This window comes from Lactuca sativa, chromosome 9 (assembly GCF_002870075.4).
Source record: "Lactuca sativa cultivar Salinas chromosome 9, Lsat_Salinas_v11, whole genome shotgun sequence".
NCBI classification, from domain to species: Eukaryota; Viridiplantae; Streptophyta; class Magnoliopsida; order Asterales; family Asteraceae; genus Lactuca; species Lactuca sativa.
The window spans coordinates 10,895,543-10,902,067 of record NC_056631.2 but is presented as its reverse complement, the minus strand read 5'-3'; positions in this window follow the sequence as shown (position 1 = coordinate 10,902,067).

Here is a 6,525-nt window from a genome sequence, read left to right as displayed (position 1 = left end):
AGAAGGAGGCTAGGTCGGGTTATCGAGCACGAGAGGTTATCCGACATCGTACGAGGTGAGTCTTCTCACTATACTTTACCTAGAGTGTTAATTATGTGTGACCAGAAGGTCTTATGTGTTATGATGAGTATGTGATGCGTGCTGTTATATGATATGTATGTGCTATGTTATGTAATGAGTGTTATGATATGGACCGGAAGGTCAACAATGTATGGGTCGGAAGGTCAAGATGATACGGACCGGAAGGTCAGAGAAGTGGGATCGGAAGGTCTACCAGGACTATGGGACGGAAGTCTCCTGAGACACATTGACCGGAAGGTCTTGTAGAGTTGTAGCCTTGAGTGGAGTATGTGTTGTATGTGGTATTTTGGGGAACTCACTAAGCATTTATGCTTACCGTTTATGTGATACGTGTTTCAGGTACCAGCGAGGATTGCGGGAAGGCGCCGACATGATCTGTACACATTGATGGAGTTTTATGTATTTGAGATCTTGGGATTGTTTTATTTGGAGGACATGTGTTATATTGGATTTTGATATTTCTTATGAATGAAATTATGTTTTAAAAATGAAAAAAAATTGTTTTGGAAATTCACGTTGTTACATGCGAGCCTGTCAGCGTTCCACTAGACTGTCTAGAATAGTCCATTGTCGTCATCTATACTCCATTAGATGACTAAGTCAGCTTAAACATCGATACCTCTTATCATTTTATTTCGTCGCTCATCATCTATTTCATCTACCCATCTTTCCCAACATATTGATAGGTATAAAATACATATACAATTTAAATTAAGTAAAACATGTATATTTTGTTCATCCAGCATAGATATCAAGAACACATATAATATGCACACATAGCACGTAGTTTATATTAAATACTTCAAATATATGTGTAAGATTAAAGTAACTATGCACTCATTTGTTAAAGTGATGACTCCAAACTCGGGCAACGTTTCGCTTCTAACAATTCAATTTTCCTTCGACGAAATAGAGTATCATTACCCCTAGATTTTAGTCTGATATTTATTGCGACCACTCACGAGTGATATTGTTTTATAAGTGTTAAAAAATACCTTTCAACCACTATGTACAGACAGGGGCCAGACATGAAACACCGGAGGGCAGGACCATTTTAGCATTATAACACTTTTGAAATCCAACAACCCTATGCGGGTCCTTTCAAACCAGATTCCCCGTACCGTGAGTAGTTAAAAGATATTATAATAACATTTTGTATATTGTATTTTATAATACATATATTGTTTATAGGTTCATAATAACGATATTGAATTTAAACATAAGTTATACTTAAAGTAGGGTATGCATACCTTACTTATAAGAGAGTTTGGCTAGGAACCGAGCTTTACGGAGGCAGAACTTCCGAGCCGAAAGCTCTTTTTCTCGGAGCCTTCTGGCGCTCCGGGACTCGCCTCTAGCACTTAGGAAATACTATGGAAGGGGAGGGATATTTTTGGAGTGTTAAGAGAGAAAGAAGGGTGAAGGTGTGAAGAATTGAGGCTTCTCTCGCATCTTATTTATAGGTTGGAGCTGCGCAGGTACGTTGGGCATACCCTCGGAGCCACGCTACGCATACCCAGTACATTGCGTGTATGAGGTCTACGTTGTGCGTACAAGGGCCAACTGTCAGCATCTGAAGCGAGGACCGTGGGGAGCAAGCGAGGGCTGAGATTATGCCATGTCACCCTCCTCGCAACAACATATTCCCGACTTCTAAATTCCGTAACTTTCGCATACAAGCTCCGTTTTTGATGTTCTTTATATCCAAACGTAGGTGGCGATGTACACTACAACTTCCGTTTAGATTCTGTAGGATAGTTTTGACTTTATTTTTAAAGTTATATTTTAACGAGCATGGACATGTAAAGTGCATTAAAAATTCATAACTTTGTTTTCCGACGTCTGTTTTCATCTGTCTTTATATCGTTGAGTTCCTATTAATGAGATCTTCGATTCTCGTTTAGATTGTGTCGGCTAAAAATCAGTTGATCTAAGATTCGAATTTCGGGTTGTGCACTACTATGCTAATTTTTAGAAAAATCAAAACTTCCTCATACGAAGTCAGATTTGGACGTTCTTTTTATGCACCCTCTCAGTTTAACATATATTAAGACTTTCATTTAGATCGCTAATGATAAAAAGTATTTTATCGCAAACTCACTTTTTACGATTCTCGGCGTCGTGCCGGTTTTGCAGCAAAACTTCGACAGGTCATAACTTCTTCGTTATAATTCGGATTTCAGCGTTCCTTATATCCCTGAAATCCTTGTTACGACTACTTAAAATTTCTTCATAGATATTGGGTCTATCTATTATTTTATTTTTGATGCTTGTTTTTATTATTATTTTATTAAATCGTTATAAATAAGTATAATGCACATAAAATCATGTAATTCACATAATACTCAAATAATTCATTTTCATTAATTCAAAGTAGGTTATAATTATTGACCCTAACTATTACATTGTTATAATAATGCTTAGCCTAGAAACACGAGCGTTACAATTCTCTCCTCCTTAGGATGATTCCGTCCTGGAATCATGCATCAGCAAACAAATGTGGATAACGAATCATCATGTCATTCTCTGTTTCCCAGGTGAGGTTCGGCCCATTTGTATGTTTCCATTGCACAAACCCTAAGTCGACCATCTTGCGTCGCGACTTTTTTGTCTTACGGTCAACAATTGCCTTAGGCTCTTATATTAGCCTCTTATTTTCATCCATCCTTAACTTTGAAATTTGAATTATATCGAGAACTTCTCCCATAAACTTCCTCAAATAACACACATGGAAAGTGCTATGAATACCATCTAGTTCTTCTGGCAATTCCACCTTGTAAGCTTGGTTCCCAATCCTCTGAAGAACCTTGAATGGTCCAATAAACCTTGGACTCAACTTTCCTCTCTTTCCAAATCGTATAAGTCCCTTCCACAGTGAGACCTTGATCAACACCGAATCTCCAACTTTGAATGTCATCGGTCGTCGTTTCTTGTCAGCATAACTCTTTTGGCGATCTTGAACTGCCAACATCCTTTCTCTAATCACTTTTATCTTTTCAGCAGTCTGATGGACTATCTCGGGGCCCATAAACTGCTTTTCTCCAGCCTCAAGCCAACATGACGACGTATGACACTTATGACCATACAAATCTTGATAAGGTGCCATCTTAATGCTCGAATGATAACTATTGTTGTAGGAAAATTCTACCAGGGGTAAATGCTCATCCCATTTACCGTGGAATTCTAGGGTACATGCTCTTAACATATCTTCTAGTGTTTGAATTGTTCTTTCGCTCTGACCATCAGTCTGCGGATGGTAGGTTGTACTTAAACACAACTTCGTACCCATTTCCTTTTGTAGACTCCTCCAAAATCTTGATGTGAAACGACTATAACGATCTGATACAATCGTTAAAGGAATACTATGAAGTCTTACTACCTCCTTCACGTAAGCATTTGCAATCTTATCCATAGACCAACTCTCATTGGCTGCTATGAAGTGTTCACTCTTTGTGAATCGATCCACAACTACCCAGATCATGTCGTGACCATTCTTTGTCCTGTGCAGTTTAGTCACAAAATCCATGGTGATGTCTTCTCATTTACCCATGGGTGTAAGTAAAGGTTTTAAACTCCCATATGGTTTCTGATGTTGTACTTTAACTCTCACACACGTTACACAATCTGACACATACTTTGCAACATCGAGCTTCATCGTTGGCCACCAATAGTAAGGTTTCAGATCCTTATACATCTTGGTGCTACCAGGATGAATTAAGTACATGGTCCTGTGAGCTTCTTCCATCATAATATTTTTCATTCCTCCCATCTTAGGTACCCAAATCCTATCTTTGGAATACCTTTAATCCTTGATTATTTGTACCGAATACCAACTTTTTTCCAATCCGCTCTTTCTTTCGGTTATTTTTATCCAAAGCTTCTTCCTGAGCTTTGTTGATGTTTTCCACAGTCGTTGAGACAACTTCTATTCTTAACGCTCTTGGCTTTTTTCTTTCCAATTATACTTTTCGACTTAGAGCATTAGCTACGACATTTGCTTTACCAGGATGGTAAAGTATCTCATAGTCGTAATCTTTGAGCAACTCTAGCCAGCGTCGTTGCCTCATATTCAGTTCTTTTTTTTATCAAAGAGATACTGGAGATTTTCATGATCAATGAAGAGTTTGCACTTTGTGCCTTAAAGATAATGTCTTCATATCTTTAATGCAAATACCACCGCTTCTAACTCCAGATCATGAGTGGGTTAGTTCTTATCGTGCTCTTTTAATTGTCGAGATGCATATGCTATCACTTTATCCCTTTGGGTCAAAACACAATCTAACCTAACTCCATATGCATCGCTATAGACTACGAAGTCTTCAACTCTGTCAGATAAAGAAAGAATTGGTGCTTCACACAACTTCTTCTTTAATTTATCGAATGCTTCTTCATGTCTCTCACTGCATGTATATGTAGCTCCTTTATGGGTCAAATTTATCAATGGAGCAGCTATCGAAGAAAATCCTTGGATAAATCTTTAGTAATATCTGGATAATCCCATAAAGCTTCGAATCTTAGTGGGACTTTTTGGTCGTTCTCATTTCAACACAGCTTCAATCTTTGCTAGGTCAACCATTATTCCCTCTGTGTTAACCACATGACCTAAGAATTGGACTTCTCGAATCCAAAAATCACATATGGAGAACTTTTGATGTAACAGCCCAAATTTTCAATAAAAAAATTTCATTTTTAAATAAAGAAATCATTTCCATAAATTATAAAATCCCAATCACAATTGTTTTCAATATCCATAACATCAGATAAATATTCATAAATCAGAGTGTCCCCAAACAAAACACCAGAGAGTGCATGTCGCGCTATCACGCCTGGCCCTTGCCCTTAAATCCTGAAGTACCTGAAACAACCAACAAACTGTAAGCTAAAGCTTAGTGAGATCCCCAGAGCATACCCCACATAAACCACATAATCATCTAATCCATATTAATCACATAAGCAACATAATCCATGCATATAAACATATAAGGATGCCCTGGAAGCCCTCCAGGGTCTTACTTTGGGTGCCATGGGAACCCCCACATGGTCTTAACCCAATGCATCGGGAACCCCCGAGGTCTTGACTAGGGATGCCATGGAAACCCTCCAAGATCTTATATCCTAGTGTCTCGGGAACCCCCCGAGGTCTTTACTTATGATGCCTTGGAAACCCTCCAAGGTCTTACACCCAAGTGCCTAGGGAACTCTCCGAGGTCTTACATGAAAGTATCACAAAACAACTAACATAACACATAACATGTAACCAATTAGTATAACACACATTACTACATCACTAGTGTACCACATATCACAAAATGGTCCGGCCTTGGTGCCTTCGACCCATTGGTATAGTGAGGAGACTCGCCTCTCAAGAATGTTGCACTGATACGATCAAATCCCGACTCATAACTTCAAACTCAACTGCCTACAATCACCATGTGACTAACTTCGTGAAAATCCCGAAATACCAAAGATACCCTTAAAGTCAAACATGGTCAGAGTCAAAGCCAAAGTCAAGGTCAACAGTCCATGTCGACCCAACTTGTCAAATGTATTTGGCAACTCACCGAGTCCCTTCAGTGTTCATAAAACCAAGGAAAACCCTAGCCAACTTGTCAAGTTCGCTTAGTATCCAGAAATCGGGGAAACCCCGAGCCAACTCGTCGAGTTCTTTAGTATGCCAACCCACTTAATGCATTAAGCCCCTTTTTTCTCGAATCCAAAGGTTCCAAACTTCAGATCCATAACCATAGAGATGACTAGGAGGGTAAAGTTTCCAACTTTACCCCTGAGATCGTCTAATAAGCTTTATACCCAAAACCTAGCTCCTTTGAAGAGGGTCCTGGCCCATTAAGCCTCTAGCTCCGTGCTCTAATGTTTCATATTGCAAATCCGAGGTTCTAAGGTGGTTTAATCACGTGAAGTTTCTAACTTTACGTCCATGCTTGGAATTAAGGGGCTAAAACACTCCAACATGGCTTATTAAGGGATTTAGGGAGTGAGGGAGGGCCATGACTTAATAAAAGTGGCAACTTTATCTCCAAAGAGGCCATGAGGTGTCCATATCTGAATTCATAGCTTCAAACCATGCTCAAGTCCAAGAATGGCCCAAGAATAAGCTAAAATGCCACAAAACCCTCTAATGGAGAGATCTAGCAAATGAATGATCAAGGTATCAACTTTATACCTCAATGTGAATGCATCAACAATGAAGACACTGGATTTACAACCTCTTTCTTCAGCTATGCACTTCCTCCTTTAAGCCTCTTTAAACAAACTCCAAGAATGCACTCTTTAAGCTCTCACACACTCACAAAGATAGGGAAAGCACAAACTAGGGTTTCTTTGGACAAAAGGGGGTGATGAGGGAGGCTAGCAAAGGGGTTTAAGGCCTTTAAATAGGGTGCAAACCTTGAAAATTAGGGTTTTCCTTTCCAACGTCTACTCGTT